Here is a 22,509-nt window from a genome sequence, read left to right as displayed (position 1 = left end):
GGCAGGAGCTTAGCGGACTTAGTCATCTTATATTTACCAGAGAGAGCACAGAGATCAATGAATTCATGCATGGCTCCCTCTCTGCTCTTCATTCAGTCCAGGGTTCCACCCAAGCAATGCCCACAGTGGGCTAATCTTCCCACCTCAGCCAGTGTAAACCATTCCCATGCATGACCAGAGGCCCAGCCCCTGGTTGATTCTGGGATTCTGTCAAACTGACAATTAACACTAACCAGCATATGAAATTGTATAATTTTATCCAAAAGGTTGTTACTTCAGAAGCAAGTAACCAGGTGCCTAACATTTGAGAACCATATGGAAGACATGTACTGTTTCTCACTGTTCATAGCAAGAAGACGGTACAGAGAATGCCAGATATTGTAGCTGCTTTAAATGTCAACTTGCTACAAATTAGATTCACCTGAGTAGGGATCCTAACCTGAAGAACTGTCCCGATCACCTTGATTGGGGTGGGAAAACCCAGCCTGATTGTGGGTGGCATCTCTGGTAGCAACCCAGTTGAAAACGATGTGTCAAAAGAAGGGTCACCCTCCCTGTTGCTACCCTGGCCCCCCTCTAGCTCCTGAGTGGATTTGCCCTGTTGCTGCTGCCACCAGATCCTTCCCTGTGGACAAAACCAGTGTTTCCAAGTTTCTGTCGAATTAGGAATCAGCCAATCTTGAGGTTCCTGGCACCAAACTGGAACTAAGGAACCTGCCTTGTAGACTGAGTGACTAGCAGTTGTTCCCCAGTGAGAGATGGCTGTTGTGTGACTGTTGAAGCATTCGGCCTCAAGGAACAAGTAACTGCAGGCTTCTCATCAGCTTGGGTGTGATTTAGCTGTTGTTGTTGTTGTTGTTATTTTAAAGCTGAATTAGTAAACTCTATACATCTATACCACATACATATATATTCCATTGGCTCTGTTCTTCTAGAGAACACTCACTAAAATGTCAGTAATCCTTCTGATGTTGACCTTGGACTAGAAAGTTGATAAACTAATAAGAAGCTCTAAAAGTTTGTTCCATACTCATGTCTCCTGCATAGATGATATCACATGTGGATGATATCAGGTTTTTTTTTTCTTCCCAATTCCACTTTTGATTTTCCTATATATGCTGGTAAAGGCTTTGTAACCTTGGAGAAATACCAATAATACTTGAGAACAGTAAGAGAACCTCTTACTGTTCTGACTTGAGAAATTCCCAATGGTCTCCCATGTTGGCTGCAGGAGCCACTGGGCTCCTTTTATCAGGTTCAAGAGCCCATCTGCATTGAATTTGCTAAATGTTTGCATTTTGTCATCATGAATGGATGCTGCCATTTATGGAACCCTTTTCTTTATATCTATTAAACTTTTATGTTGTTTTCTGAACGCCACCCTGGGAGTACCCCATGACTCTGGCCCACTGTCCCTCCTGACCAGGATACCACCCAGCCACATCTCACTATTGCCTCCACATTGGAAAATTTCAAGCCAAGCCTCAAGGGTGAGGAAGAAAAGGCCTGGCTCTTCATGATCTCCTTAAAGTGCTTCCGCACAAAGCTGGTGGTGACAGTTTTTCTTGGGGCTTAGTGAAAGTTTTTAATCCAGTCTCATCTCAGGTAGCTGGTGGGGGTAGGGTTGAGCACTGAGCAGGGTCTAAGTTGCAGCTTTCTACAGTAGAGTATGCCTCCTGTCTATGAATGGTAAGAAAATACACTTGGGATGGAAAAGGAGACCTGCCACCGGCCCCAGCCGCGGCAGCTGTGGCTCTTGGGTTCTTATTTCTGAGGCCTAAATCAGCCCCTCCCTTTCTCTCTTCCTTATCTATCTCTCCATTTCCTCCCCTCCCACCTGGAACCCTGGGGTAGAGCCAATTCCAGTGGAATTTAAGCCCAGCATCCTAAGAGCTGGTGAAGGAGCGTATAGCAGGGGTTCAGCAATTCCATTTACTTTTTAAAGTAGCATCTTTAAAAAGGTTAAGACATGGGTAACCTCCCAGCATCCCTCAAGGTTTAAATAAGCCTTTTCCCTGGCTTCCCGACTGAGTCACTGCAGCTGATGACAGTGGTGGGTGGCTGTGCACTCTGGGTACTATGGTCAGGGTTGCCCTCTCACTGTGGCCATAGTCACAGGGTTAAATACTTTATGTAGAAATAGGTGGATGCTGGCAGGCCAGAGTCCCTTCCCACATCCACAGAAACACAGCAAAGCTTGGCTTCTACACAAACAATACTATCCTCAGCTAGAGAACAAAGGCCGATGGCAGCACAGCCAGTGCCACCATTTGCACCATAGTGATGTCCCCACCCTGCCCGCCGGGCACTGGCAACAGAGGGGTTGTCATGGGGCCTCCCAGAGAATAAGCAAAGTTTAGAAGGGAGAAAGGCTTTTTTTTTTTTTCACACCTGCAAAGCCCAAAGAAGGTTCCAGTATGGGTGTGTATCTGACACTACTTTGTCATCACTGTGACTGACTGCCCAGGGTTAGACACGTCAGAAGCCCCCATCTGTCAGGACCACCCAACAGTCCCAGAGCATAGGGATGCGATAGCCCAGCAATGGTCCTCTGCCACGCCCAGCCCCAAAGGCTCCCTGAACCTTGGGAGCTGTGCTGAGGAATGGATACTGAAAACCTGGAAGGGGTGGCCAGTGAATCACAAATGGGACTCTGAAACCAAAAATATACATTTTCAATAGTGCCATCCATCCAGAAAAATGTGATCTCCTACGTCTAATGCATTCCTTCCCACGGCGCTGTGTGATAGGTGAGTGCATGCATGCACATACGCGTGCACACACACACACACACACACACACACACAAAGTCACTGACCAATCTTCCATACTAGCTTCAAGGCCTGACCTGGGTCCACTCTGGAGACAGTGGCATGCACAGATTCTGGGGGAGCACCAGTAGAGCACCATGCATACTCATTTCTGGGAGCCCTTAGACCTAAGCAGTGCCCGGGAGAGATGCAGGCCAGCACACACTCATAGGAAAGAGGACTAAAGACCCCACAACACACCAATCTGGCTTGAGAAGGGTTGATGGCAGGTCCTCTCTCTGACTTGTACTCAGTATGCAAAGTGAACACAGCACCATTATGCTCGCTGCTAATTGGCATATGTCATGCAAACCATAGCAGAGAATGCACAGCATTCATGCTGGCGGAGCAGAGGAGAGGATGGTGCGGCTTTCACGTGGGTTAATATGGGGCACAGCTGCTGCCTTCAGCCAGAGTGCCCAGCCCTGAGGGCCCCACATTCCTGCCACACTGGAAGGGAGGAAGTAACCTTATGTGGGACTGTAGAAAGGCAAAGCAAAAAGGCATAAGCAGTAGCTGCCATAACATAACTGCTGGTCTCCTGGCTTTGGCTGGATGCTGGGTTCACCTGTGTGCTCTGCACTGGGTCTCAGCCAGCAGTCCTGATCCCAACTGAAAGGCTGTGTGCGTTCTGAACATCCTCTGTCCAAGCCTCACAGGGCAGCAGAGTGCTTGGCCCTGTATTCCTCCACACTCCAGGTTCTAGCTTTGCTGCTACCACAGGGTGTGGCCCAGGACCTGCTCTAGAGGCAGTTTCCTTCACAAAAGGCATACATAGGCAATGTCCTGCCAGCAAGGTCAGGAGGGGGCATATTGTACTCCCCTTCCCTTTCTGGGGCCAGCAACTGTGAGCTTTATTCCATACGCTTCTGTTACTGGGGAATTATATCTAAAATGCAGTTAATAGTAGGAGCCAAATAACAGTACCCCTAGCACACACCCTGTGGGTAGCCTACCCTCCCTCCCTGAAGTGGTGGTCCCTATTCCTGATCTCTGGCATCCCTTCCTAAAACACCTACAAGCCTGGTCTCAAATCCCAGTGAGGAGGAGGAGAGGAATCTGATGGAATATAGGCTGACAGCTTGTGCCTGGGGTCAGGGGCTGGTGGTAAAAGTCCCCAAAATGTGATTCTGAGAGCTAAAGAAGGAATCTGAAAGACAAGAGTTGGGAGTCTAGGACCCAGGGTGAGGAATTTGGAATGAGAAACTGGAACCCAGGACAAAGAGTCTGGAACCCAGAGTGGGATTCTGGAAACCACAGTGGGAGACTAGAACCCTGGGTGAGAATCTGGAACCCATAGTAGGAGCCTGGAACCCAGGGCAAAGAGTCTGGATCCTAGGGTGGGAGTCTGGAACTCACAGTGGGAGTTTAGAAGCCAGGATGAGAGTCTGGAACCCAGGGTTGGAGTCTGGAATCCAACATGAGATGCTGGACTTAGAGCAGATTTTGGCACTCTGAGTGGAACTCTGAAAGAATATGTGTCATAGTTGGTTGGGTCAGCCCCTGCTGATGCTGGGTCTGGGATGCACCTGTCTCTGGTATTCAACATCCAGCTACCGTGGAAGGAAGGTGGTAGAAGGCTGCAGCATCTGCTTGATCCCAGGGCTCTACAGCTGAGGGAGCACAGGAATCATGCACTGCAGAACACCTCAAATCTCATCGGTCACTAACTCAAAGCTCACCACAGATCCATGTGATGAAGGGAGAGCCATTCTCTGAGAAATTATAGCCCCCATGTGAACTAGTCAGAAGTACAGCCTGATCTCCCCTCATCCCACCACCATACCTGCAGCTACCCCCACCGAGACTGTATCAGGGGAGAGATGCATGGATCCTCTGAGGATGTTAGACATAGAGTCCAAGGTGACAGTGACCACAAGATATGCCAGATGCCATCAAGGGTTCCTGGGGAGTGTGAGGCTGAGCTCTTCTGGGTTGTAGGTGAAGCTAGTGTGGTATAGCACTTTCCTCCAGACTTGTCATAACCACTAGCATCTTACAACAGAGTAGCTATGATGACCTCCACCAACTTCATGAGATTGTACCCATTAATGTTCTCTCGTGGAAGGAGGGAAGAGAGTCACACAGCACTCACAGGCCTTTCTGAGATCCACGGGTGGTCTCTAAACTCCCTGAACATTCCGATTGCCACTATGTAAAAACCAATCCGTGGCTGAGAAACTTACAGGAGTGTAGCTGTCTGTAAGTCACCCAAGAGACTTCCCAGTGGTAAGTCCCCCGTGCTCTATAAGTAAATAAACTCACAGGCTCACCAACCTGGACTTGCATGGATTCCTTCCCTTGTTTGGTTGATGGCCTATCTATCTTGGGGGAATAGATTCTGATAAACCATCCTGTGAGTCCTACTGCAACAAGCAGTCCACTCGTATGAGCCCTGTTTATCTGAGACACCTAGCAGCCCAGACAGCAGCAGGCAGAGTCTGATTTGAGGTTTCATTTGTTGACTCTAAGGAAGAACTGCTTTGTTCTTTCAAAGCGTTTATGGCCCACTCATCATTACTGTGAGGACAGAGCATGCAGGCCAGGCCAGGCAGGCAGTCTCTGTGCCTTTATCCTCAGGAGCAAGAATGTTATCCAAGCATTGAAAGCCCATGGCAGGGGAAGGAAGATTCATACCTCCCACATCCTTCTAAAGAGCCTGATGCCCCTTCTCCACCTGTGAGACTCGCCCTCTGGGACTTCCCTCAATGCCAAGGTTATTAGATATGTGCGTTTCAAAGGCTTTTCAAAGGTTCATGGACAACTTGCAAAGCTGCAAGAGCATTAGAGACAAGCCGTATCTACCGCTTCCAGGCACCTGGCTCCGGGCACCTTCCTTATTCAAGCATACACGGGCTGAGCTGGGGAAAAGATCAAGGTGTTGAGAAAGCATGACTCAGCAAGGCAAGAAGAGGTGAAACCCACTACCCACTGGGAACAAGGCCAGGCTGTGCCCAGAGCATTTTAGTCTGTGAAGTCAGACTCTGAGCCGTGACCACCACTGTATCTTGAATGAATATTCCCCAAAGATGAAGTTTGAAAGTCTGGAAAGTGGTAGAACCTTAAGAGGTAGGTCCTAGCAGAGGATGCTAGGTTAGAGGATGTGCATTGAAGGGGACACTGGGACTGTGGTGCCTTACTGACCACCACTAGATGAGCAGCTTCCTGTGCTATGCTGTGCAAGCCACTGGCACTCGGGCTGTTCCTTCTGTCTCTCTCTACGAGCTCTTCAACAGCTGTGAAAGGCCATCTTTGGCTCAGTGACCCTGGAAGTTAGTCATGGCCTCTACATCCCTGAACCAAAATAAACTTTTCTTCTTTGTAAGCCAAATAGCTGAATACCATAGGAACAGAAACCTTACCCAAACAGATGACAAGTTTGTAGCCAATGCTGGTAAGAGCAGACAGACAGACAGACAAGGGCAGCACCAGTGCCCAGGTGGAATGACATTGTTCCCTGTCAAATTCCAGTGTACAGGTGGGGCTAAAATTTCTCCTCAGGGTCTTTGAACCAGATAAGGAAATTGGGGTTTGACACCCACAGTTCCCATGGAGGGAAGGCTGATTATTGGAAATGGAGCCATACAACCTTGGGTGGGAGAGAAGTCAAAACCAGGACACCAATGCTAGGCTCCTGCTAACAAAAACACAAGTTCAAACTAAAGGTTTAAGATGTCAGTCAGAGAGAAACAGGAAGGTCAGGCAGGGACACAACACATGTGGGCAGACATTAATTAAAGCTGAGGCCTGAGGCAGCGTCCATGCCCAGACCCTGCCAGCTGGCTCTGCTGGCACATGGACCATGGCTGTGCTTTGCCACCATCTCTTTTTCCTCCTTTCGGTTCCATTGTAGTCGCCAGGCATTCTGGGAAAGCTGGCTCTACTGCTGGGGGAGGAAGGTTGCACTTTAACTGATCACATCACTTCTCAAATGCTGCTGATGCTCTCACTCTCCACACAAGACACCAAAGCATGTATGCTCTGTATGTCACTAGGGGAGGACATTAGTCATAGGCACTGGGACAGCCCACTTCATATCTGCTCCAGCCTCTCCGAGGCTGTCTGTGAGGATGCTGAGAAAAGACTAGAGTCCTTTGGTGGTAAACTGGTTTCTCTGCCAACCAAGAACCAAAGGGCTCAGATGGGCATGGTGGGACATGCCTTTAATCCCAGCGCTTGAGAGGCAGAGGCAGGTGGATTTCTGTGAGTTCAAGGTCAGCCTGGTCTACAAAGAGAGTTCCAGGACAGCCAGGGCTACACAGAGAAACCTTGCCTCGAAAAACAAAAAAATAAAGAACCAAAGGACTCTCATGAAAGTCTTGCTCTCTATTCCCAACTTTCCCAGCTGTTGAAGAGCTCGTAGAGAGACAGAAGGAACAGCCCGAGTGCCAGTGGCAGCCCGAGTGCCAGTGGCAGCCCTAGAACAGTCAGCTAGGAGGCAGGAATAGAAGGATCCCAAGACTTGCTGACCAGCCAACTTAGTAAAATCAGTGAACTTCAGAGACCCTTCCACAAAAAGTTTATTGGTTTTTTTTTTTTCACAAGACTAGGTTTCTCCGTGTAGCCTTGACTGTCCTGCAACTCACTTGGTAGACCAGGATAGCCTCAATTCAGAGATCTACCTCCCTCTGCCCAAGTGCTGGGATTAAAAGTGAGAGCCAACATGACCAGTCTCCTGCCTTAAAAAGTAAAGATGAATTTAGGAAGATACCGATATCAACCTCTACATGAGCACACACATGCACACACACACACACACACACACACACACACACACACACACACACACCTATCCTATGTTCAGCAGGTCTACTCTGAGGAATTGCCCCAGAAATATTTAAGTGCCCAGACTTGTACAAGAATGGTCCATCCGATCATGCCTGAGACAGCCTCCTAGCCTGGCCCCACAGGGCCCAGGCAGGGAGCAAGTCTCCACCATGGGGCCCAGGTGGAGAGATGACACCCCCAGTCTAACACCATGGAGCCTGGATGGGGAGAAAGCCTGAGACAAATCCTGTTGGGTGCCATAGAGCACCGGCTGAGCATAGCACCCCTGAAACTACTCCTGGATACCACTAAGATTAGCAAGTAAGAGGTGGAGAAATGGAGGAGAAAGAGAAGCAGAAGAATATGTACACAATGAAGACAGGCAGAACTGGAGACTTGAGAGTAGTAAGGAACCAGCCTGACGTGAGTGGCCAGCGATGCTACCTAAGGCCATGGTGAAGCCTGTGCTACCATGAAGGGCTGTGTCTGGATCTGTGGCCCTGCAGCAGTGGGGGCAAGCTACCAGTAAAGGCCAAGCAGATGTCCCTGGTCTCTGGGCTGTTGCCTGGGACCATGTTGATGTCTGAGGGCTGTGCCGAGCTGGTCACACATCTTGCCTGGGCATCATGAGAGAGCTGGCTCCAAAGGCATGAGACTAGGAGAGCTATCCCTGCCCCTCAACAGCTGTAGCACTCAGAACAGTAGAGCTGGCCCTGCTGAGGGGAGGGGGGATGGAGAGGGAGTTTGCAGGTGAACTGTCCTGAGGGTATGAACATGGGAGAACTGGCCCTGCTCCTCATCAGCTGCAACATTCTGGAGAGTGAGCCTTGCAGCGTGCTGCAGCATTTGGGAGGGTGGGCCATGCACCTCACATGGGCAGCACAAAGAGCTGGTCCTGCTGATGTGGGAGGCCATGGGTCTGTCCCTGCAGGTTGCAGTACTGGATGAGCTAGCCAGTCAGGACATTGCTGGAGAGTCTGCCCTTGTGGCGTGAGTACAAGAGGACAGGCAGGCTGACCACCTCAGCTGCCAGATCCAGGGCTTTGATTTGGCTCACCCCAATATCTGACCTGCTAGAGCATATGAAGGGGTCAGTCCTGAAGTTCCAAAGTGGCAGGATTTCCATGACACAGGACAATAACAGGGTATCTGAGAGAAGTTCCAGTGAGGATCCACTATTGAGAGTGTAGCAGAAGCCAGAGTTCTTGAACCAGACCAGTGACTCATTGTGATAAACATTTGCAAGTGAAGGTTATGTGGACAAAAGGATTTGTGGTGAGACACATTGTGACCCACTGTAGCTTCCACAACGTTTTTTTTTCTTTTGTGGAGGGAGAGGTTGCAAGAGTGGAGGGCTGGTACAACAGGAGGGGAAGATGGGTGGGATTGGGGTGCCTGATGTGAAATTCATAACAAATCAATACTAAGTTAAACAAACAAAAATACCATTCATCAGCCGGGCAGTGGTGGTGCATGCCTTTAATCCCAGCACTTGGGAGGCAGAGGCAGGTGGATTTCTGAGTTCGAGGCCAGCCTGGTTTATAGGGTGAGCTCCAGGACAGCCAGGGTTACACAGAGAAACCCTGTCTCAGAAAAACAAAAACAAAAACAAAACAAACCAAAAAACCATTCATCATGGAAGATCTAACTTCCCTAACCAACTCCCTAAATCATAGGAATAACTTCACCGCCTTAAAAGGTCTTTACAGATCTACTCCCTTGGTCTTCACAGATCTACACTTAAAGACAGAAAATAGTAAAACTGCCAAGCAAATGCAGAGTGAAAGAGAAACGGAGCAGACCCCAGACTCCAGCAATCCTGATGCTTGCCCACTCCAACTGTGGGCCCTCCAGGCAAGTAAAGGCAGGCCCGGAACACACTCCAGAAACAGACAGGAGAGGAAGGAGTTAGCTTATGACTTAAAGGCAGGTAAGGGTGGGGGTGGGGGTAGGGGTATGTAGCTGGGCAGCAGAGAGCTTGTGTAGCCTGTTTGAAGCCCTAGGTTCAATCCTCAGAGCCACCTGCAAGAATCTAAGGTGTGAGATGGTATCTCAGTGCCATAGCACTTGCCTAAACAGGCAGAGAAAGGAGAAAGGGAAAGGGATGATCTAGAGGAGAGAGAAGAGGAGAACGCTATCATTCAAGTGCCCGGATTCCACCAACCTGAAAGAATGGGTCACTCAGTAATTTGTACAGAAAAGCCAAGAGAACCAACAACAAAAAAACAAAACAAGGGGCTGGAGAGATGGCTCAATGGTTAAGAGCACTGACTGCTTTTCCAGAGATCCTGAGTTCAATTCCCAGCACCACATGGTGGCTCATAACCATCTGTATGTAATCTGACCTGATGCCTTCTTCTGGTGTGCGTGAAGACAGCTCCCGTGTACTCATGTACATTAAATAAATAAATAAATAAATAAATAAATCTAAAAAACAAAAACAAAAGAAAGCAAAGCAAACAGAAAACCAACCTGCCCATGGTTCAAAAGCTAAAATGAGAATGGGGGCACATACCTATAATTGGAGAAGGGAGGGGAGGGGAGGGGAGAGGAGGGAAGGGGAGAAAAGACAACAACAAAAGATAGTAAAGACAATTGTGAAAAGGAACCAGCATGTGGCTCATGTCTTTAATCTTCAGCCACCTGAGTGGACTGTAAGGAATCCATGAGCTCAAGGCCAGGGTGGGATACACAGTGACTTCCAAGCCACCCTGGGCTACAGAATGAGACCATGTCTCAAGAAAAGAAAAAAAAGAAGAAGAGGAGGGAAGAGGAGAGGACAGGAAACAGAGACCGAGGCAAAAATAAAGGGGCCAAAGAGCAGATTAAAAACAGAATAGTAAAACAAAGATCATATTTAAAGCTATAACTGGGAAGACTGGAGACTGCCTCAGAGGTCTAGAGCACTGGTTGCTGTTCCAGAGGACACAAGTTATTACAGCACCCACAAGGAGAGTCAACTTTCTTTAACTCCAGTTCCAGGGAATCCGACACCCTCTTCTGGCCTTCTTGGACATGGCACACACAAGCTGCACTGACATATATACCCAAACAAATACACAAAATTAAATAAAATGTAAAGCTATAACAAGAAAGCTTCCCGTGCAGATTTTTAAAGAACCACCTGAGCTTCAAAGGACTCACCAGGTCTCTAGAAAACTAAATCCAGTTTATTGACTTTAACACATATCTATCTATCTAGTAAAACTATGAGACATCAAAACTGAAGAAAAAAAATCCTCAATGCTTTCAGGCAAAAAAGATCAAGAAAGTTCCAGAAGCAAGAGCAGACAGGCGCCATGCTTGGGACAGAGCTGGTCCAGTGAGTGCATGTCTGTTACCCCAGCACTATGGGAGGCTAAGGCACAGGGACCTTAGCTCAAGGCCAGCCTGGGCTACAGAAAGAGACTCTGTCTCCAGGCCCAGTGTCTTAGGGCTTTATTGTGACGAGACACCATGACTACAGCAACACTTACAAAGGAAAAGATTTAACTGGGGCTGGCTGACGGTTCAGAGGTTCAGTTCATTATTGTCATGGCAGGACGCACGATGGCATGCAGGTAGACATGGTGCTGGAGAAGTAACTCAGACAGAGTTCTACATCTGGACCAGCAGGCAGTAGAAAAAGAACTGTGGGACTGGAGAGATGGCTCAGGGGTTAAGTGCACTGACTGCTTTTCCAGAGGTCCTGAGTTCAATTCCCAGCAACTACATGGTGGCTCACAACCATCTATAATGGGATCTGATGCCCTCTTCTGGTGTGTCTGAAGGCAGCTACAATGTATTCATAGAATAAAATAAATAAATCTTAAAAAAAAAAAAGAAAAGAAAAGAAAAAGAACTGTGAGCTACTAAGCCTAATTTTGAGCTTGTGAGACCTCCAACCCCAACCCCTAGCAACGCATTTCCTCCAACAAAGCCACACCTATTCTAACAAGACCACACCTCCTCATAGTGCCACTCCCTATGGGCCAAGCATTCAAACACATGAGACTATGAGGGCCATTCCTGTTCAAACTGCTACACCCAGGCTTATGGAAATCTTACATACCCCCCACCCCACCCCACACCCACCCCACCCCACCCCACACCCACCCCACCACCACCCCCACTCCCATCACTGAAAGCTGAAGCTAGAGATATTTATAGAGCTAAATAAAGGTTGTTGTCTCTGAAATTTAGCCTTGGTATAAAGTAACTACCTGGGCCCATCACCAAGGAGTGTGAACCGCCTTTCCTCACCACAAAATTCTACCTAGTGGATGCAAATGGGAAGAAGGGGAGCCTTGGGAACTCCCCACCAGAACCCATGAGATGCAAGTGTGGACATTTCTGGTCAGCAGCAGAAGCTAGAATGATTGCACTGGCTCAGCGTGACATTGACTGACTAACTAGCAAGGGAAAGCTGCCCCCTTACAGAGCACCTCACACAGGCCAGGGGCACTGGCACTGGGAACAGCAGGATGACCAATATCTTGGGTCCAGTGTCCTGCTGAGGGCTTCTAGTCCCAGATCACACCCTCCTTCAGATAGTGACGCACCAGATAAACTCAGCTGACAAACAATAACTCCAAATAACATCAATAGCTTTCCAAGCCTCAAGGCCATGGAAAAGAGGAAGTCTGAGTCAGGGGACATACCGCTGGTACAAGGGGACCAGGATGGGACTCTGGGTCAGAAAATAAGGATAGGTTGATAGTCCATTTCTTATTTATTTAGTTAGTTTTTTATACAAAGTCTCACTATGTAGCCCTGACTAGAACTTATTGGTAGGCCAGGCTGGCCTCAAACTCACAGAAACCCTGCCTCTGCCTCCTGAGTACTAGGACTAAAGGCCAGACTGATGGCTCTGTCTTAATGCCCTGTTTCTGATACACACAAATTGTTCACACAAGATGCTATCCAGAGGGAACCAGGTAAGGGGCGAACAGAACTCAGAAGAGTTTTGTAGATTTTCTGTAAATCTAAAATCGAGGCATGAATGTGTAAGAGGACTGTGAGAGGGGATGGGGGAGGTCTAAAGGGAGGTAGGGTGGGGAGAGGAACGAATAAGAGAGATAAGAGAGTGAGACACAAAAGCAGAAGGGGGTGAACCTGAGAGGGAGGGGACCAGCAAAAGGGAGAGGGGACAGAGGAGGGAGTGGGGGAGGGGCAAATAAGAATAAAACATGGTTTCTGTGTCTGGAAATGATACAGTGAAACTCATTTCTTCCTATGCTAACCAAAACTTAAGTATACTTTTAATGTCTGCATGAAGAAGCCATGGTATAACTCATTACTTTGTATGCTAATCTAAAATATTTGATTGAAAAATAAATAATTAGGATCAGCAGGATGACTCAGTGGGGAAAGGCATCTGATGCCAAGCCTGATGGAAGGAGAGAGCTGACTCCTGCAAACTGCCCTCGGCTTACACACACACACACACACACACACACACACACACACACACACACACACACGCAAACTCACATGCATACAAATAAATAAGTGTTAAAAAAATGAACCAAAACAAAATTGGGCAAAAATAAAGCTTTGGTTTTTAGAAAAAGAATATCAAGCCATGCAGAGTGCCGTCTGTCTTTAATCCCAGCACTCAGGAAACAGAGGGAGGAGAAGGAGGAGGAGGAAGAACATCAAGAAAGAACTTTTTTATGAGAGTCAGATCCTGGCAGCTGCCCGCATCCCTCAGCAGGTGAATGGTTGAAAGAGGGACATAGCTACAATGGAACGAACGCTACTCAGTAACGAGGAAGGAATTATTGCCTCAGATCAAAGTGGGTCAGCAGAAACATGGCGCTCATGAAAGAGCCCAGACACAAAGGCACAGCCTGGTGGATCTGTTCTTGTGAAGTGCAGAGGTTGAGCTAATGTGCCCAGGAAAGAGAGACACCTCTTCCTGTCAGGGCAGCAGGGCTGGGGAAGGCTTTGGGGATGGGGATTCTCTGGCATGTGCCAGGGCTGGGGTATGTGTCCTCATGTTTGCACAACCCCAAGAGGAAAGATGGTTGCCACCGAGAGATGCCACTATGTAAACTTTACTGCCCCCCCCCAAAAAAAAACTAAAAATAAAGTTTAGTTTAATAAAGCACTATAAGTGCATTAATTTTTTTCACTGACTTTGCTCACTACCTTCTAGGCTCCTCTGACAGCTGGAAAATGCAGAAGACCTGAACTACATAGCAGCTTTCCTTACCTGCACCTGGGAGTGGGTGGGGGAGAGTCAAGGACGGATCTTCTCAAAGAGCTTAAAATCTACCAGAAGAGGAAGATGTGTGTCCCCAAAAGATGTTAAGAAGAGAGACACCAGTGTACAGATGGCAGTGGATGCTTATAGTCGGTGACCACCCAGTCAAAACCAGTTAGACATCACCTTGCAGCCACAGGATGGCAGGCACCCACAGAATAAACAGAAAGCAAGTGCTTCGTGGAAACTGAAGCAGGCACCATGGAAACAGCATGGCAGTAAAACAAACCGAAGGCCATATGATCATAAGCTCCACTCTGGCAGGAGGCAGTGGTTTTGGTTTAGGGGTTATTTTTTGTTTTAGTTTTTGTTTTTTAAGAAGGCCTCAAGGTTGGGTGTGATGGCACATGCCTTTAATCCCAGCACTTGGGAAGCAGAGGCAGGCAGATCTCTGTGAGTTTGAGGCCATAGTAAGTTCCAGGCTAACCAGGGCTACACAGTGACACCCTGTTTCAAAACAAATGGATAGATAGATAGATAGGTAGGTAGGTAGATAGATAGATGGATATATAGTCTTGCAACTGTGTTTATAGTGGACTTTGAATATAGACAGTATTAAAACAGTCTTAGCTATGTCCATAGCCACGTTCACAGTGACACTGTACACAAGCTAAAATGTGGAGAGATATACACATTCACTGAAGGATGAATGCAAACAGATTATGGTCCTCCTCATTCTTAAAGGCTAGAGAGATGGCTTATTAATTAAGAGTACTTGTGGTTACTAGTTACAGGATACTAGTTCAAATCTCAGCACCCATGTGAGGCAGTTCACAACTGCCTGCAACCACAGCTCTGGGGAATCTGTTGCCCTCTTCTGGCCCTACTGACACCAGAGACATAAACACATGAATAATTTTTTATTATTATTAAAAAGAAGACAGAAGGGGATGCTAGCACCTCACAGTGCAGCATGGATGAGTCTTGAAGAAATTATGCTTGGTGAGATGAGCCGATCACAAGAAGGTCCACACTACGACTTCACTTCTGATGTCCCTAGAATGGGCAGAACAGAGATGATAAAAGCCTGGAAGTCAGCGAGGAGTTGGCATCTAAGGAGGATGAAGTTTCAGAGTTTTTTTTTTTTTTTTTAATTTATACTACTTCTTAATGTATGTGTTTGTGTGTCTGCACATGCAGGTTTCTACAGAAACCAGAAGACAGGGTCCTACCTCCTGGAGCTGGACTTACAGGCACTTGCAGGATGCCCATCATGGGTGCCCCCTTGTGAGAAATGAGATTTTATTCTATCCGAGGTTGCCAGCCTGCCACAGGCCAGCATTCCACAAGCCTCCCCCCCCCCCCCCCCCCCGTAGAACTTTTATTTACACAAAGGCCTCTGGGAATACAGTCACCACCTGCCTTAGAATAGAAACCAATTGCTATTCCTTCTCCTACTATGCTTGCAAGCCCCTTTTGGGTGGTGGCACACCCTTTTATCAAAAAGAAATCACCTTATCGCTTTGTGCGACATCAGGATTATTCTTCGTTTCTAACACTTGGAAGAGCAGAAAGGTCTTTTAACTGCGTAGCTGTCTCTTCAGCCCCTGAACTTTACATTTGCAAGACAAAAATAGACCTAGAGGTGGGTGACGGCTGTGATGGTTCCGTAAAAGTGTAAATGTGCTTAGTACTACAGTGCTGTACCCTGCTCCAGAGGCCCAGGTGTCGAATCTTAGAGTTTGCATATTTTGCCACAGTTAAAACACACACAGCCTACGAAGTCACCTCCACCCCTCTTTAAGCCTGTCATGCAATGGAATCCCTGGGGTGAGTGGGAGATAGCAGCTTCCACTGACTCCTGAAAGGCCTTACTGACCTTGCTCTGGGTAGCCCTACCTGCCCTGTCCCTGCCCTCAGATAGAGTCAGGGCTCATGCTGGAGTAAAAGTAGGCAGGAGTGCAGAAAGGGGGAATCTCGAATCTCATTTCCACCTGGGTTTGCTTCCTGGCTTACTTCCAACATGTTCTTCTCTTCTTGGGGTTTTAATTCAAATGCTACAGAAAAACAAACAAACAAACAAACAAACAAACAAACAAACAAAAACCAGAAGATCTTTAGCCTTGGAACACATAGGATCCCAAGCCCTGGAGTTTCAGCAGCTGGTGGTGGTGGCTGCGGCTGCTGCAGCAGCTGTGACAGGGGCTAGAAGGCTCCCCTAACTCAGGTTTCCTAGTGATTCTTCAGCCTTTCACCTTGAACTGCTAAGGTCACAGGCTTCACCAATGCCCACTGGACATGGCAAAGACCAAGCACCTGCCAACCTCCTATCAAAGGTGAGCACCGGAGCAACACAATCCAGCTGTCATTTCCCCACTGTAAAAGACAGCAACCTAGAATAGCCTAGGTGTGGCAAGAACACAAAATTGAAATATCAAGGCCATAAAACATCAGCAGAGGGGAAACAGCCAAGTTAGAAAGTAAGCTGTCAAAAAGCTAGGTGTGGTGGTGCACACCAGTAATCCTGACACACAGGAAGCTAGGACAGGAGATCTTCCATAAGTTCAAGGCCAGGCTGAACAACATAGTGAGTTCAACCCAAGACAGCCCAGGTTGCACAGTGAGACTCTGTCTCAAAACAATGACAACAACAACAACAAAGAAATAAAAAAGGAAAAGAAAAAGAGGAAGGGCTGGGGAGATTTAGTAATAGATCTTTACCACTCTATGAGAGTATTAAAAAAAAAAACCTGAGTTTGAATCCCCAGGACCCATGAGAAAAAGCCAGGCATGGGCAATGTGTTTGTGTTCCTAGTACCCTGTTGTGAGATGGGAGTTGGAGACAGAAGAATCCCAGAAGCTCTGGAGACAGCTAACCTGACATGTGCAGTAGCAGATAACAAGAGACCTTGTCTCAAGATAGAAGTTAAGGAGTAATATTTTACTCTGACCTCCATATATGTGTGATATGATGGGTGCAGCCACATGCATGTGCCTGTATACACACACACACACACACACACACACACACACACACACACACCACATACATACACAAAGAGAAAGAAAAGGGAGAAAGAAGGCAAACAAGCCACTAGGAAAGGCTTCATGGCACTATTAGGTGCCAACTCAGGAGCGGCTTTCTGAGACCCCAGTCCACTATGTACGTCTGATAGCTGAAGGGTGATCAGGATGGCCACCCTTTTGGGTTGTGTTGCCCAAGCTTGACCATCGGGTTGTGTGGAATCCGAGCTACAGAGAGACCCAGAGTATGAAAGCATGGCTGTAATGTCAGCAAGGTCCCAGTGGTTAAAGGGACTGATGTCGTCAGTCACTCCATGTTGGACCTGCCCTTTGATCGATCCTTCAGGCCCAGTAGGGACAAAGAACACTAGGTAATCCAACCTGGCTCACTAATGAGGGGACTGAAGAGAGAGATACACAACATGAAAAGGGAGCTGGGGCCTCCTCAAGGCAGACCAAGTGGAAGGTCCTTGTGGATACCACAGTAGACCCTGCCCTTGGGTTCCCCTTACCGCCAGGAACAGTTTAAGCCCCTCTCCAACTCAGTTGTACCCTTTACTGTACCCAGCCATGCCAGGCAACAGCCTCTGTTCAATTCTATCTATTCCTGGACAACCACCAACCATAGTGTATAACTATGGGGTGAGCAGGAACCCAGTGAATACAGTAGTCTTGCTGGCCTAGGCTAGCCAGTGTGGGCTACACCCCAACCAAGCCTCCTATATTCTTAACATTCAAAGGACGTAGCTAGCCAGTCTATGACCACTGCTAGCTGCATGCCCACCCCAACTCCAGGCTGTGGCACCTGTATCCAAGCTAGGTCACCAGCTCTAGGAACACAGCCCTTGGTGCTGTCCTCTTTCCCAGCACCATTCCTGGCTCCCACAAGCAACCGCACGCTCTAAGACAGGGCGAGCCCAGCGGAGCACACATAACCCTCTGAGGACACTTTCTCCCTGGACAACTGCTGACTCCCTAGAACACACTCATGCTGTTGTAGGTGACCCACAACAAATGCATTAACATAGAGTGGGCCAAGAATGTTCATCAAGAAGGGGTTGGAAAATGTGGGGTGCCCATGGTAAGATAACACTTGACAAAAAAGGAAATCCATCAGGCTAAGGACATTATGGAAAGTCAAACAAGCCAATCCCAGACAGACAAGAGCCATATGGCTCCACTCTTGAGAGATCCAGCATGGCCAAGCCAGATTGCAATGGTGGGCAGTAGAAGCAGGCATGTGCTCTAGGTGTCAACTATAGGCCACTGTGGCTACAGCTGGTAATTAGCCATGATTACACTGGAAGTATTATGAGCTTTGTGTGTGGCTTTTCTCATTGCTGCCACCCAGTTCTAAGCCAAGGGGAACTTAAGGGAGGAGTGATTTTATTGTAGCTCAGTTTCACATCAGAGGTGGGGGGGGGCGGGGGTCTTGGCGGCTGGGGCTCTGAGGACAAGATGTTCACATGCAACGAGCCTGTGGGAGACATTTCACACCGAAACCATTATACTTAGAATCCGTTAAGAGGACAGAGATCCTGAAAAGTGCTCTCACCTGCCATAATAAAGGCAAAAATAGAAAAGAGCCCATCTGGTTGTTCTGATGGAGAAGGCCATGCTGTTCTCACTAGAGACTTAGGCAAGGTGATGGCGAAAGATTCATGTGAAACCTCCGCCCGTAAGGGAACCCGGGCGGTGCCTACAATGCTACTTATGACAGTTCCGTTTTATCTTTTCACTTCACATAATAACAAGTTTTATTGATTTCAGTATCGAGACAAGGTCCTACTCTGTAACCCATGACATATTTAGTATTGAGACACAGTCATATTCTGGACACCATGCAGGTCCAGACCATACTATATAGCCCAGCCTGAACTCAAAGCAATCCTCCTGCCTCAAACACCAAGGGGTGTGAGCCACCACATCCAGCAATAATTTTTAAATTATTATAGGATTTTTCATTCTCCTGGATTTTGAAGTCACAAAGAATACAAACTTTGGTACCCAAACCTCAGACCTTGAACTGGCCAGCTGACTGCCATCAGCTGCCACTAGGGGGCAGATTGTGGGTGGGAGATTCTTACGAGAAACTGGAGAGGCAGGGCAGCAAAGGCCACTAGTGACAGGTTCTCTGTTCCATCAGGACTCAGCCCACATCCACCTTCTCCTCTCCAAATCACAACCTTTACTTACCACAGTAAGTTTTTGAACTAGCTGTGGTGGCTTATACATGGCTGACTATTCTCTCCAGACCAGTGGTGGTGGCATTTCCTTACAGCTACAGAACTTGGGTCTGCCAGGGCAACCCCCGGGAAGGGACACAGGTCCACAGGCACAGAAACCACATGGAATGATGTGGGCTTGGCCAGCGCTCTTCCTGCAGAAAACACTCTAATGTTTGTGTGTCTCAAAGCTTGGCTACAAGCAGGTAAACCAGACTCCTCATCCCACCAGTGCAGAGTGAAATACTGGAGGCGATTGCTCTAAGGGTTTAAACCACACGTTGGCTTCCTGAGAAAAGAGGGCCAAGAAGGCCTTGTGCCCTGCGTTTTAAATCCGTATCTTGGTGGAAAGAGAACCCCTGGCCTTCTTCGCTCCACCCACAGGGCAACTCCGCTCTCTAGTTTGGGCCCCACCACTAAGGCCAGAGCCTTTTCTGGTGTCCTGCTGTTCTGCCAGTGAGCACCCAGATCTGAGTCACCACCTTCACCACCAGCTTACTGTATTTTCAGGCGGTCTGCAAAGCGGGCTTTACCCGTTTCACCACCTTGTGGAGAAAGCCCGAATCTAGCCGGGAAGCAGAAGATTTGGGTGGTTTTTTTTTTTTTTTTTTTTTTTTTTTTTTTTTCCCCAATTCTTTTTAAAATAGGCAAGGTCAAACGGATAGGCAGATCCTTTTCCTAAGAAAACTGCCCAGGCCAGCGTCTCCAACTCCCAAATGCAAGCAAATGGTAATTCGGTGGTCTCAGCGCAGGTCCCACTGCTGTGCGTTCATCCCGGAAACGGGAACATGGGGAAATTTTAAGCAATCTGCCAAAAAAATAAAAATCTAAAAAGGCCCGGCAGCACCATCCTGGAGGAGGTACTGTGAAGATGACAAGTCCCGGCGGCAGCGGCGGCGGCGCACCTGCGCGTCCACACCCAGCGCAGCGTCACCGGCAGCTCCCTAGGCCTGCGTTAGGCTGGCCCAGCTCCCGCACACCGCGGGAAACCGGTGCGGTGAAATAAATGGCTAGTGGAACGCAAGAGAGGCAAAGACCCCCAACCCGAGCAAGGCCTCCAGACCCCGGATCACCAGGCAGAGTCGAGCGAACCCCGCCACCCTGCCCCATCCCGGTGCCATCCTGCTCCATCCCGGCGCCACCCTGAGAGTCGCTACCCTGCGCCATCCCATACACCCTGGGCGTCGCCACCCTTTTCTATTCCGGTGCCATCTCCACCACCTTGGGCGTCACCATCTCGCTCCATTCCGGTGTCATCCCCGGCACCCCAAGCCACCTCCAGCCCGCAGCGCGGGGCATCAGCCGGCCCTGAATACTCAGTGCCAGGAGCCGGTGGAGCGTAAAGAGCCCTGCAGAGCGCATCCCTTATCCCTTCCCAGGTCAGCTGTGGGGTGCATGGGATCCTGAGGATCGCACGGCTTCTTACCAAGGCTCCCCTCGATCAGGCTTCGGGCGGCTGCGTCCGACGGCCGGCCGGGCTCAGCCATCGCAGTGGCGCTGCGGCGGGCGGGGGCCGCGCGTCACCACTGGCAGCGCCCCGAACCCCGGCCCGCCCCTGCGGGCGCTCCAGCCGGCGCCGGCCCAGCGTCGCCCGCCCCTCAGCTTCTCCAGATCGCTGCGCTTATTCCTTTAAGAAATAAGTCTTGGGTTCGTTAAAGTGAAAAAACGACATTGCCGAAGATCACCCTGGTGATTTAGAAGACCCTGATGAGCCAGGTGGGGATCTAAACGCCAGTCAGGTTAAATGTGCCTGCAGGTCGCCCAGGGTCACGCGCCTACAAGGGACTATCCGTGGTAGGAATCACTCACCCTCATTGCGTGCTGGATGTGAGCAGCCATGAGCAGCGCCCGCGAGTTGCACGTGGGTGTCCCAACCCTTAACCCTTTGCTTCCCAGCTCCAAAAGCTGCTTTCCAGGGCTCTGTAGGGATAGTTTTTTTTTTTGTTTGTTTGTTTGTTTTTGTTTGTTTGTTTGTTTTTTTTCAGTCTTCAGCGAGCAAATGTCATTCCTCATCCCAACACTCAAAGCTCTGTCCTCCCTCTTCTCTTTGCCTCTGCCCCTTCCACTGGACATGGAACCCAGGGCCAAGCGCTCTGCCAATAAGCTGTATCTCAATCCTCTTGTTCCCCCACTTTTTTGTTTGTTCTGTCCTGTGATGGTGTGTTTTAGTTTCATTTCTGCTGCTGTAATAAAGTCCTTAATGAAAAGCAACTCCAGGAACAAATAAGTATATTTTGGCACGCAATTCCAGGCTACAGTCTATCACTGTGGGCAAGTCAAGGCAGGAACCTCAAACAGCTAGTTACAAATAATCTGCAGTCAAGAGCTGAGAGAAATGAAAGCTCTCACTTGCTTACTCCCTTGTGTTCAGCTCCATTTCTTCACTTGGTGGAGGGTGAGGGTCCCCCTGCATAGGGAATGGTGCCACCCACATGGGACTGGGTCGTATCACATCAATTCATTACTTCCTCACAGAAATGCTCACAGGCCTGCCCCATGTAGACTCTTTTCCCAGGTGACTCTATCTAGGTTGTGCCAAAAGACAATTAAAGGTAACAATCACATCCAGACATTGTGGTGCATGCCTCTAATCCCAGCACATGGGAGGCTAAGCACAGGCAGAACTCTCTGAGTTCAAGGCTGGCCTGGTTTACATACTACATAGTGAGTTCCAGGGATGCCAGGGCTACATAATAAAAGCCTGCAAACAAACAAACAAACCTAACCATTGCATAGGGTCCTTGGGTGTTCTGTAATTTACTGTATATTGACAAGGCTGGCCTCAACTTATAATGAGCCCCTACCTGCATCTGCCTTCAAAGTGCTAGAATTACACCAACATCTGTCTTCTCCTTCTTCTCCTCTTCACCTTTCTCTTCTTCTTCCTCTTTCTCCTCCTATTTTTCTTCCTCCTCTTCCCTCTCCTCTTCTTCTTCCTCCTCTTCCTTTTCCTCTTCCTCTTCCTCCTTCTCGTCCATTTTCTTCTTCCTGTGACAGGTTTTACTACCTTTCTCTGGCTATGTAGCCAGGCAACTCTTGAATTTGCAAAGCTCTCGCCTCAGCCTTCTGAGTAGCTGAGATTACAGGTCTGTGCCTCCATGTTGGGTTTCTTTCCCACTTCTAAATGTGTCTAGCTATGGTGGCATAATCCCAGCTACCATATGAAGCAGGAAGGTTGTCAGAAGTCAGCCTGGGCTACATAGTAAATATCAGACCAGCATGGGTTACAGAGTAAGATTCTGTCTCAAAACAGAGCAAGAAATTTCACAAAACACATAAATATTCTGTCTGGGCCTTTACCCGACAGAGTGGGTTCTGAGTGACTGGAGGTTGGATGACAGGATAGATAGATGCAGGGAGAGGGTGAGTACTGGAGTGAAGATCTCCATTCAGGTAGACCACGATCCAGCAGACTACACCACACAGCACACACTCGTACATGCGCATGCACGCAGAGGCAAGTGGGGGAGGCGTGTCAGGTGACGGGGTCTCCAGG

General features: G+C 48.5%; 1 protein-coding gene across 26 annotated transcripts in view; it reads right to left on the bottom strand.

The window, feature by feature from the left end:
- The window catches only part of Jakmip3 (Janus kinase and microtubule interacting protein 3), a 123,154-nt gene extending 102,295 nt beyond the window's left edge, over nucleotides 1-20,859 (bottom strand). For 25 of the 26 annotated variants that reach the window (XM_076912402.1, XM_076912464.1, XM_034517572.2 and 22 more), the window contains exon 1: nucleotides 20,440-20,524. The gene's annotated coding sequence lies outside the window, so the exon portion shown is untranslated. Of the gene's footprint in view, nucleotides 1-20,439; nucleotides 20,525-20,822 lie in introns of those variants that run through there. The other variant, XM_076912423.1, reaches the window with a different exon arrangement.
- Nucleotides 20,860-22,509: the final 1,650 nt, after the last annotated feature.

This window comes from Arvicanthis niloticus, chromosome 1 (genome assembly GCF_011762505.2).
Source record: "Arvicanthis niloticus isolate mArvNil1 chromosome 1, mArvNil1.pat.X, whole genome shotgun sequence".
Taxonomy (NCBI): domain Eukaryota; kingdom Metazoa; phylum Chordata; class Mammalia; order Rodentia; family Muridae; genus Arvicanthis; species Arvicanthis niloticus.
The sequence above is the reverse complement of the archived record's forward strand: the minus strand, read 5'-3'. Positions and strand labels throughout refer to the sequence as shown.